We start from the raw sequence: 12,733 nt of genomic DNA, 5'->3' as shown, positions 1-12,733 counted from the left end.
CATTCTAAGACTTTAATTGAGACACTCTTTTGTATACATTGCATCAGATATCACCATATTTAGCATACAGTACACCCGATAGCCCTTTATAACTAAATATACAATGATCTAAAAGTATTGGGATGGGTACGCCCAATTCCGTCTGGGGTATGACAAATAAAAATGCGATTCACTTTTTTTTTACACATTTTTGGGACATTTTCAGTCCATTTATATTTAACATTGGTGTGATATTATTATTTTTTTCTCGCCTGAGTAGCCTCGTTTCACTGCCAAAAATGAAATTAAACCATCTAGTGTTAAGCGAAATAACAACACAATGTCAAATACAGGTAGCCTAGTCAAATAATTAACATCCAGTCACATAAAATATTACTCTCTCGCGGGAATTCCACTAACTGTCAGTATGTAGCCAAACATAGCTGCTGCTCATGTTGGTATCTGTACATGGCAAAAGCCATAACAGGGAGACATAGTGGAGTGGTAACGCACGTGCATGACCGCTTGAAAAATGTTTTGGACACTACAGTGAAAATGGTTAACTTTGTTTAAGTAAGGCCCCTGAACTCTTGTCTATTTTCTGCACTATGCAATGATATGGGCAGCAACCATGTAACACTTTTACAATATACAGGAGAAGTGTGCTGGTTATCAAGGGGCAAAGTAATGACACATTTAAAAAAAAAAAAAAAAAAAAAAAAAAAATCTTTACTGACCATTTTTACTTGTCTGACCGCTTGCATGATGATGAGTTTCTCACACGACTGGCCTATCTGGGTGATGTTTTTTCTCGTCTGAATCAAGGTTTAAAGGGACTCTCCGCAACTATATTCAATGTGCGGGACAAAATTGAGGCTATGATTAAGAAGTTGGAGCTCTTCTCTGTCTGCATTAACAAGGACAACACACAGGTCTTCCCATCATTGTATGTTTTTTTGTGTGCAAATGAACTCAAACTTATGGACAATGTTAAATGTGATATAGCGAAGCACCTGAGTGAGTTGGCTGCGAAATTACGCAGGTACTTTCCCAAAACGGATGAAACAAACAACTGGATTCGTTATCCCTTTCCAGTTGCCGATATCTGAACAAGAGAGCCTCATTGAAATTGCAACAAGCAGTTCTGTGAAAATTGAATTTAATCAGAAGCCTCTGCCAGATTTCTGGATTGGGCTGCTCTTAGAGTAGCCTGCCTTGGCAAATCATGCTGTTAAAACACTGATGCCCTTTGCAACCACATACCTATGTGAGAGTGGATTCTCAGCACTCACTGGCATGAAATCTAAATACAGGCACAGACTGTGTGTGGAAAATGATTTAAGACTGAGACTCTCCAATACAACCCAACATTGCAGAGTTATGTGCATCCTTTCAAGCACACCCTTCTCATTAACCTGTGGTGAGTTATTCACAATTTTCGATGAACAAATAAGGTTTTATAGGTAAGATGGTTAAATAAAGAGCAAAACTTTTTATCATTATTTGTGCCCTGGTCCTATAAGAGCTCTTTGTCACTTCCCACGAGCCGGGTGGTGACAAAAACTCACATTCATTCTTATGTTTAATAAATGTATCATATAGTGTGTGTGGAAGGCTTACAATGATGGCAAAAAAACAAACATTTGAGAGTGATCTGACCCTGGTGCTAGAGGGGGTACGCAGCTGGAGGTTGAATGTTTGAAGAGGTATGGGACTCTAAAAGGTTTGGGAGCCACTGCTCTAGCACTTTCGATTGTAAATGATACAATGACTTTGAGGTTAAAGTACAGACTGTCAGTTTTAAACGGAGGGTATTTTAATCCATATCGGGTGAACCATTTAGAAATGGTTTACAATTTTTGTACATAGTCCCCCCATTTTAGGGGACTGAAAGTAATGGGACAAAAAAGTGAGAAAGTTACAGAAGCACAAATATCATACCCCCCACAAAAATGTGTCACTGTCCCAATACTTTTGGAGCTTACTGTACCTACACATACCCACACACTAACAAACACCTACTGTACACATAAAAATAGTTCAGTCAGGTTTGTCTGATTGTGACTTGACTTATCATAGCTAACTTATATCTACCCACAACATCATATTTATGGCCACCATGATGGGTTTAACAACAATTCAGTAATTATTAAACTACGGTATAGGACTAAAACGTCTGTGTGTGTACGTACCTGACGGAGTGTATGTCTGTGTAATCTGTATCACCTGTTTCTTCCAGGAAGAGGAGGGGTGTGAGGAGTGTCTGGGGAACCCTGATGGGACCATGGTAATGGAGGTAAACCAGACTACACCTCCTCCTGAACCCCCAGAGGAACCAGCTGAACAGCACAGGACCACACACAGTCTCACTGAGGTGAGTCCACTGTGAACTACTGTCTGAATGGTATTAGGTCAGGTCATAATTAATTTTGTCTTAAGTATGGGACCATGCCATTGAATTCTCCAACCATTAGTATAGTATCAAATCAACTAATTGGTCTAATCGTCCAACATCAGTGCCTGACCTCACTAATACTCTTGTAGCTAAATGGTAGCAAGTCCTTGCAGCAATGTTCCACATCTAGTGGAAAGCCTTCCCAGAAGAGTGGAGGCTGTTATAGCAGCAAAAGGGGGACCAAATCCTTATTAATGCCCATGATTTTGGAATGAGATGTTCGACGAGCAGGTGTCCACATACTTTTGGCCATGCATTTGGTCACTGCTCCTCCAAAGTGTTCTTGTGGGAAAGCCACTTTCTCTTCACCAGAGCTCAGATTAGGACACTGTTAACGATGCTATCCTTCAGGCTTATGAGTTGATTTCTGAGGCACGACAACAGTTCTGTAAATTACAAAATACAGAATCACAAAGCCATGTTGAATTCGCAATCAACCAGTCAATCAAATTGATTTATAAAGCCCTTTTTACATCAGCGATGTCACAAAGTGCTGTACAGAAACCCAGCCTAAAACCCCAAACAGCAAGCAATGCAGATGTAGAAGCATGGTGGCTAGGAAAAGTTCCCTAGAAAGGCTGGGAACAAGCATGACTTTTTGATCGGTATGTCTTTTTGATCGGTGGTTTGGTTCTCAAGAGGTCGAAGGAATTAAAGACACTCATCAAGCACTGCAGCAGTAATGAAAGTAGGAGTGTTTCAATGGGCCTGCGTTGTTATTATTAGTGGCTTGGGTCTTTTTTAATTGAGAAATATTTAACTTTTTCGGTTCATCGGAGTAACAACATGAATTTCTGCATGAGGCACAAATAATGCAGTGCGACTCGAAGTTTGCCTTCAGCTTTTTTTGGTCTGTGGGGGAAGGGGATGTCAGCCCAGTAAAATAAAAATACTTATTTAAATGTATGCACACTCAGCTATGCTTCACAAGTAATACAACAACAGATATATTATCGGTGTGATCATATAGCTCACCTCAAATTTTGAAATATAATTTTTAAAAATGGCCCAAACAACAATACATTGGCAGGGCAATTCAAGCAAAGTCAATATGCGGTGATAATGTATTGGGCTTCTAGCTTACTGCACAAACCTCATTGCTACAGTACTGTTTTTAATTGGTTAATGTTGCATAAGCAATGTGTCTATTTCACAATAATCTATGATACTGGGTTCGTTACATGAGCTGAAAGATCCCAGAAATGTTCCATGTGCACAAAAAGCTTATTTCTCTTAAAAATGCTGCACACATTTGTTTAAATCATAGCATTTATCCTTTGTCAAGATAATCCACCCACTTGACAGGCGTGGCTGATTAAACACCATGATCATTACACAGGTGCACCCTGTGCTGGGGACAATAAAAGGCCACCCTGAAATGTGGATTTTTTTTCACACAACTGTAGCATGTGTGGGCTGGGAGTCGGGAAGCAAGTTCAGGGAGTGCATAATTTAATAAACAAATGAACAAAACAAGAGACACGAACAACGCACTGACATGACACTGGAACAGAAACAATGACGCCTGGGGAAGGAACCAAAGGGATTGACATATATAGTGTCAGGATTTGGCCAGGGTTGTTCCGGGTTTTGGTCACTAGATGCCCCCATTGTGCTTTTTGACCTTATGTTTTTTCCCTTGTTCCCCATTATTATTTGCACCTGTGCCTCGTTTCCCCTGATTGTATTTAAACCCTTAGTTTCCCTCAGTTCTGTGCTCTGTGTTTGTATGTTAGCACCCAACCCTAGTGTTCTGTGTATTCTTGTCGATTCCGGTGGATGCTCTTGTGGAATTCTGTTTTTGTTTTTGAGTATCTCTTGAGGCTTTTTTGTGCTATTCCTACCACCTTTTGGATTTGCCATTTTTGTATTGAAGGACTTCTCCTTTTTTACTTTATTAAATACACCGTCTTAAGTACTGCTGTGTCTGCCTCATCTTCTGGGTTCTGCTGACTATTCGTGGCTCAGTTGGTTAAGTGACTGTTTCTCACTCCGGAGACCCAGGTTCGTAACCGGGTCCTGACATATAGGGAAGGTAATCAGCGAAGTGATGGAGTCCAGGTGAGTCTGACGAAGAGCAACGATGGTGACAGGTGTGCACCATAACGAGCAGCCTGGTGACCTAGAGGCCGGAGAGGAGCACACGTGACAGTACCCCCTCCCCGATGTGCGGCTCCGGCCGCAGGACACCAACCAAAAATGACAATCCCGGGGATCAGGAGCGGTCACCTCTGCTGAGGCGCGGGAAACCTGTCAGTCCTGCTGAGACGTGGAAGCATGGCTACCTAGAGCACCGGAGAGAGCATACGTGACGGTGTCCCCTCTCGGTGCATTCGGCTCAATCAAAGGGACGATCCCGGGGATCAGGAGCAGACTGGTCACCCCTGCTGATGCGTGGGAACCTGACAGAGCGGCTGAGGCAGGGGAGCCTGGCGATCCGGCTGAGGCATGAGAACCCGCTCTGTCAATGTTCCACATCTAGTGGAAAGCCTTCCCAGAAGAGTGGAGGCTGTTATAGCAGCAAAAGGGGGACCAAATCCTTATTAATGCCCATGATTTTGGAATGAGATGTTCGACGAGCAGGTGTCCACATACTTTTGGCCATGCATTTGGTCACTGCTCCTCCAAAGTGTTCTTGTGGGAAAGCCACTTTCTCTTCACCAGAGCTCAGATTAGGACACTGTTAACGATGCTATCCTTCAGGCTTATGAGTTGATTTCTGAGGCACGACAACAGTTCTGTAAATTACAAAATACAGAATCACAAAGCCATGTTGAATTCGCAATCAACCAGTCAATCAAATTGATTTATAAAGCCCTTTTACATCAGCGATGTCACAAAGTGCTGTACAGAAACCCAGCCTAAAACCCCAAACAGCAAGCAATGCAGATGTAGAAGCATGGTGGCTAGGAAAAGTTCCCTAGAAAGGCTGGGAACAAGCATGACTTTTTGATCGGTATGTCTTTTTGATCGGTGGTTTGGTTCTCAAGAGGTCGAAGGAATTAAAGACACTCATCAAGCACTGCAGCAGTAATGAAAGTAGGAGTGTTTCAATGGGCCTGCGTTGTTATTATTAGTGGCTTGGGTCTTTTTTAATTGAGAAATATTTAACTTTTTCGGTTCATCGGAGTAACAACATGAATTTCTGCATGAGGCACAAATAATGCAGTGCGACTCGAAGTTTGCCTTCAGCTTTTTTTGGTCTGTGGGGAAGGGGATGTCAGCCCAGTAAAATAAAAATACTTATTTAAATGTATGCACACTCAGCTATGCTTCACAAGTAATACAACAACAGATATATTATCGGTGTGATCATATAGCTCACCTCAAATTTTGAAATATAATTTTTAAAAATGGCCCAAACAACAATACATTGGCAGGGCAATTCAAGCAAAGTCAATATGCGGTGATAATGTATTGGGCTTCTAGCTTACTGCACAAACCTCATTGCTACAGTACTGTTTTTAATTGGTTAATGTTGCATAAGCAATGTGTCTATTTCACAATAATCTATGATACTGGGTTCGTTACATGAGCTGAAAGATCCCAGAAATGTTCCATGTGCACAAAAAGCTTATTTCTCTTAAAAATGCTGCACACATTTGTTTAAATCATAGCATTTATCCTTTGTCAAGATAATCCACCCACTTGACAGGCGTGGCTGATTAAACACCATGATCATTACACAGGTGCACCCTGTGCTGGGGACAATAAAAGGCCACCCTGAAATGTGGATTTTTTTCACACAACTGTAGCATGTGTGGGCTGGGAGTCGGGAAGCAAGTTCAGGGAGTGCATAATTTAATAAACAAATGAACAAAACAAGAGACACGAACAACGCACTGACATGACACTGGAACAGAAACAATGACGCCTGGGGAAGGAACCAAAGGGATTGACATATATAGTGTCAGGATTTGGCCAGGGTTGTTCCGGGTTTTGGTCACTAGATGCCCCCATTGTGCTTTTTGACCTTATGTTTTTTCCCTTGTTCCCCATTATTATTTGCACCTGTGCCTCGTTTCCCCTGATTGTATTTAAACCCTTAGTTTCCCTCAGTTCTGTGCTCTGTGTTTGTATGTTAGCACCCAACCCTAGTGTTCTGTGTATTCTTGTCGATTCCGGTGGATGCTCTTGTGGAATTCTGTTTTTGTTTTTGAGTATCTCTTGAGGCTTTTTTGTGCTATTCCTACCACCTTTTGGATTTGCCATTTTTGTATTGAAGGACTTCTCCTTTTTTACTTTATTAAATACACCGTCTTAAGTACTGCTGTGTCTGCCTCATCTTCTGGGTTCTGCTGACTATTCGTGGCTCAGTTGGTTAAGTGACTGTTTCTCACTCCGGAGACCCAGGTTCGTAACCGGGTCCTGACATATAGGGAAGGTAATCAGCGAAGTGATGGAGTCCAGGTGAGTCTGACGAAGAGCAACGATGGTGACAGGTGTGCACCATAACGAGCAGCCTGGTGACCTAGAGGCCGGAGAGGGAGCACACGTGACAGTACCCCCTCCCCGATGTGCGGCTCCGGCCGCAGGACACCAACCAAAAATGACAATCCCGGGGATCAGGAGCGGTCACCTCTGCTGAGGCGCGGGAAACCTGTCAGTCCTGCTGAGACGTGGAAGCATGGCTACCTAGAGCACCGGAGAGAGCATACGTGACGGTGTCCCCTCTCGGTGCATTCGGCTCAATCAAAGGGACGATCCCGGGGATCAGGAGCAGACTGGTCACCCCTGCTGATGCGTGGGAACCTGACAGAGCGGCTGAGGCAGGGGAGCCTGGCGATCCGGCTGAGGCATGAGAACCCGCTCTGTCAATGTTCCACATCTAGTGGAAAGCCTTCCCAGAAGAGTGGAGGCTGTTATAGCAGCAAAAGGGGGACCAAATCCTTATTAATGCCCATGATTTTGGAATGAGATGTTCGACGAGCAGGTGTCCACATACTTTTGGCCATGCATTTGGTCACTGCTCCTCCAAAGTGTTCTTGTGGGAAAGCCACTTTCTCTTCACCAGAGCTCAGATTAGGACACTGTTAACGATGCTATCCTTCAGGCTTATGAGTTGATTTCTGAGGCACGACAACAGTTCTGTAAATTACAAAATACAGAATCACAAAGCCATGTTGAATTCGCAATCAACCAGTCAATCAAATTGATTTATAAAGCCCTTTTACATCAGCGATGTCACAAAGTGCTGTACAGAAACCCAGCCTAAAACCCCAAACAGCAAGCAATGCAGATGTAGAAGCATGGTGGCTAGGAAAAGTTCCCTAGAAAGGCTGGGAACAAGCATGACTTTTTGATCGGTATGTCTTTTTGATCGGTGGTTTGGTTCTCAAGAGGTCGAAGGAATTAAAGACACTCATCAAGCACTGCAGCAGTAATGAAAGTAGGAGTGTTTCAATGGGCCTGCGTTGTTATTATTAGTGGCTTGGGTCTTTTTTAATTGAGAAATATTTAACTTTTTCGGTTCATCGGAGTAACAACATGAATTTCTGCATGAGGCACAAATAATGCAGTGCGACTCGAAGTTTGCCTTCAGCTTTTTTTGGTCTGTGGGGAAGGGGATGTCAGCCCAGTAAAATAAAAATACTTATTTAAATGTATGCACACTCAGCTATGCTTCACAAGTAATACAACAACAGATATATTATCGGTGTGATCATATAGCTCACCTCAAATTTTGAAATATAATTTTTAAAAATGGCCCAAACAACAATACATTGGCAGGGCAATTCAAGCAAAGTCAATATGCGGTGATAATGTATTGGGCTTCTAGCTTACTGCACAAACCTCATTGCTACAGTACTGTTTTTAATTGGTTAATGTTGCATAAGCAATGTGTCTATTTCACAATAATCTATGATACTGGGTTCGTTACATGAGCTGAAAGATCCCAGAAATGTTCCATGTGCACAAAAAGCTTATTTCTCTTAAAAATGCTGCACACATTTGTTTAAATCATAGCATTTATCCTTTGTCAAGATAATCCACCCACTTGACAGGCGTGGCTGATTAAACACCATGATCATTACACAGGTGCACCCTGTGCTGGGGACAATAAAAGGCCACCCTGAAATGTGGATTTTTTTCACACAACTGTAGCATGTGTGGGCTGGGAGTCGGGAAGCAAGTTCAGGGAGTGCATAATTTAATAAACAAATGAACAAAACAAGAGACACGAACAACGCACTGACATGACACTGGAACAGAAACAATGACGCCTGGGGAAGGAACCAAAGGGATTGACATATATAGTGTCAGGATTTGGCCAGGGTTGTTCCGGGTTTTGGTCACTAGATGCCCCCATTGTGCTTTTTGACCTTATGTTTTTTCCCTTGTTCCCCATTATTATTTGCACCTGTGCCTCGTTTCCCCTGATTGTATTTAAACCCTTAGTTTCCCTCAGTTCTGTGCTCTGTGTTTGTATGTTAGCACCCAACCCTAGTGTTCTGTGTATTCTTGTCGATTCCGGTGGATGCTCTTGTGGAATTCTGTTTTTGTTTTTGAGTATCTCTTGAGGCTTTTTTGTGCTATTCCTACCACCTTTTGGATTTGCCATTTTTGTATTGAAGGACTTCTCCTTTTTTACTTTATTAAATACACCGTCTTAAGTACTGCTGTGTCTGCCTCATCTTCTGGGTTCTGCTGACTATTCGTGGCTCAGTTGGTTAAGTGACTGTTTCTCACTCCGGAGACCCAGGTTCGTAACCGGGTCCTGACATATAGGGAAGGTAATCAGCGAAGTGATGGAGTCCAGGTGAGTCTGACGAAGAGCAACGATGGTGACAGGTGTGCACCATAACGAGCAGCCTGGTGACCTAGAGGCCGGAGAGGGAGCACACGTGACAGTACCCCCTCCCCGATGTGCGGCTCCGGCCGCAGGACACCAACCAAAAATGACAATCCCGGGGATCAGGAGCGGTCACCTCTGCTGAGGCGCGGGAAACCTGTCAGTCCTGCTGAGACGTGGAAGCATGGCTACCTAGAGCACCGGAGAGAGCATACGTGACGGTGTCCCCTCTCGGTGCATTCGGCTCAATCAAAGGGACGATCCCGGGGATCAGGAGCAGACTGGTCACCCCTGCTGATGCGTGGGAACCTGACAGAGCGGCTGAGGCAGGGGAGCCTGGCGATCCGGCTGAGGCATGAGAACCCGCTCTGTCAATGTTCCACATCTAGTGGAAAGCCTTCCCAGAAGAGTGGAGGCTGTTATAGCAGCAAAAGGGGGACCAAATCCTTATTAATGCCCATGATTTTGGAATGAGATGTTCGACGAGCAGGTGTCCACATACTTTTGGCCATGCATTTGGTCACTGCTCCTCCAAAGTGTTCTTGTGGGAAAGCCACTTTCTCTTCACCAGAGCTCAGATTAGGACACTGTTAACGATGCTATCCTTCAGGCTTATGAGTTGATTTCTGAGGCACGACAACAGTTCTGTAAATTACAAAATACAGAATCACAAAGCCATGTTGAATTCGCAATCAACCAGTCAATCAAATTGATTTATAAAGCCCTTTTTACATCAGCGATGTCACAAAGTGCTGTACAGAAACCCAGCCTAAAACCCCAAACAGCAAGCAATGCAGATGTAGAAGCATGGTGGCTAGGAAAAGTTCCCTAGAAAGGCTGGGAACAAGCATGACTTTTTGATCGGTATGTCTTTTTGATCGGTGGTTTGGTTCTCAAGAGGTCGAAGGAATTAAAGACACTCATCAAGCACTGCAGCAGTAATGAAAGTAGGAGTGTTTCAATGGGCCTGCGTTGTTATTATTAGTGGCTTGGGTCTTTTTTAATTGAGAAATATTTAACTTTTTCGGTTCATCGGAGTAACAACATGAATTTCTGCATGAGGCACAAATAATGCAGTGCGACTCGAAGTTTGCCTTCAGCTTTTTTGGTCTGTGGGGGAAGGGGATGTCAGCCCAGTAAAATAAAAATACTTATTTAAATGTATGCACACTCAGCTATGCTTCACAAGTAATACAACAACAGATATATTATCGGTGTGATCATATAGCTCACCTCAAATTTTGAAATATAATTTTTAAAAATGGCCCAAACAACAATACATTGGCAGGGCAATTCAAGCAAAGTCAATATGCGGTGATAATGTATTGGGCTTCTAGCTTACTGCACAAACCTCATTGCTACAGTACTGTTTTTAATTGGTTAATGTTGCATAAGCAATGTGTCTATTTCACAATAATCTATGATACTGGGTTCGTTACATGAGCTGAAAGATCCCAGAAATGTTCCATGTGCACAAAAAGCTTATTTCTCTTAAAAATGCTGCACACATTTGTTTAAATCATAGCATTTATCCTTTGTCAAGATAATCCACCCACTTGACAGGCGTGGCTGATTAAACACCATGATCATTACACAGGTGCACCCTGTGCTGGGGACAATAAAAGGCCACCCTGAAATGTGGATTTTTTTTCACACAACTGTAGCATGTGTGGGCTGGGAGTCGGGAAGCAAGTTCAGGGAGTGCATAATTTAATAAACAAATGAACAAAACAAGAGACACGAACAACGCACTGACATGACACTGGAACAGAAACAATGACGCCTGGGGAAGGAACCAAAGGGATTGACATATATAGTGTCAGGATTTGGCCAGGGTTGTTCCGGGTTTTGGTCACTAGATGCCCCCATTGTGCTTTTTGACCTTATGTTTTTTCCCTTGTTCCCCATTATTATTTGCACCTGTGCCTCGTTTCCCCTGATTGTATTTAAACCCTTAGTTTCCCTCAGTTCTGTGCTCTGTGTTTGTATGTTAGCACCCAACCCTAGTGTTCTGTGTATTCTTGTCGATTCCGGTGGATGCTCTTGTGGAATTCTGTTTTTGTTTTTGAGTATCTCTTGAGGCTTTTTTGTGCTATTCCTACCACCTTTTGGATTTGCCATTTTTGTATTGAAGGACTTCTCCTTTTTTACTTTATTAAATACACCGTCTTAAGTACTGCTGTGTCTGCCTCATCTTCTGGGTTCTGCTGACTATTCGTGGCTCAGTTGGTTAAGTGACTGTTTCTCACTCCGGAGACCCAGGTTCGTAACCGGGTCCTGACATATAGGGAAGGTAATCAGCGAAGTGATGGAGTCCAGGTGAGTCTGACGAAGAGCAACGATGGTGACAGGTGTGCACCATAACGAGCAGCCTGGTGACCTAGAGGCCGGAGAGGGAGCACACGTGACAGTACCCCCTCCCCGATGTGCGGCTCCGGCCGCAGGACACCAACCAAAATGACAATCCCGGGGATCAGGAGCGGTCACCTCTGCTGAGGCGCGGGAAACCTGTCAGTCCTGCTGAGACGTGGAAGCATGGCTACCTAGAGCACCGGAGAGAGCATACGTGACGGTGTCCCCTCTCGGTGCATTCGGCTCAATCAAAGGGACGATCCCGGGGATCAGGAGCAGACTGGTCACCCCTGCTGATGCGTGGGAACCTGACAGAGCGGCTGAGGCAGGGGAGCCTGGCGATCCGGCTGAGGCATGAGAACCTGATGAGCCGGGGGAAGCAGGAGAGCCTGGTGATCCGGTGAAGGCATGAAAGCCAGACGAGCCGGCTATAGCAGGGGAGCCTGACGAACCGGAACCAGGGGAGCCTGGCATCTGTCTGAGGCATGAGAGCCTGTAGCGGCTCCCGGACCTCAAAAAACACTCAAAAAACAATGCTTCCCTTTGATGAGGCGTCATTCTGTAACGTGTGCGCTGAGAGTCGGGAAGCAAGTTCAGGGAGAGCATAATTTAATAAACAAATGAACAAAACAAGAGACACAAACAACGCACAGACATGACACTGGAACAGAAACAATGACGCCTGGGGAAAGAACGAAAGGCAGTGACATATTTTGGGAAGGTAATCAGGGAAGTGATGGAGTCCAGGTGAGTCTGACGACGCGCAAGTGCGCGTAACGATGGTGATGGGTGTGCACCATAACGAGCAGCCTGGTGACCTAGAGGCCGGAGAGGGAGCACACATAACAACAACACAACGCCACAGATCTCTCAAGTTTTGAGGGAGCATGCAATTGGCATGCAGACTGCAGGAATGTCCACCAGAGCTGTTGCCAGATAATTGAATGTTCATTTCTCTACCATAAGCCACCTCCAATGTCGTTTTAGAGAATTTGGCAGTACGTCCAGCCGGCCTCACAATCGCAGACCACGTGTAGCCACGACCTCCACATCCGGCTTCCTGTGGTATCATCTGAGATCAGCCACCTGGACAGATAATTAAACTATGGGTTTGCAAAACTGAAGAATTTCTGCACAAACTTTTAGAACCCATC

This window comes from Oncorhynchus masou, chromosome 21 (assembly GCF_036934945.1).
Source record: "Oncorhynchus masou masou isolate Uvic2021 chromosome 21, UVic_Omas_1.1, whole genome shotgun sequence".
NCBI classification, from domain to species: Eukaryota; Metazoa; Chordata; class Actinopteri; order Salmoniformes; family Salmonidae; genus Oncorhynchus; species Oncorhynchus masou.
This window is presented reverse-complemented; position numbering follows the sequence as displayed.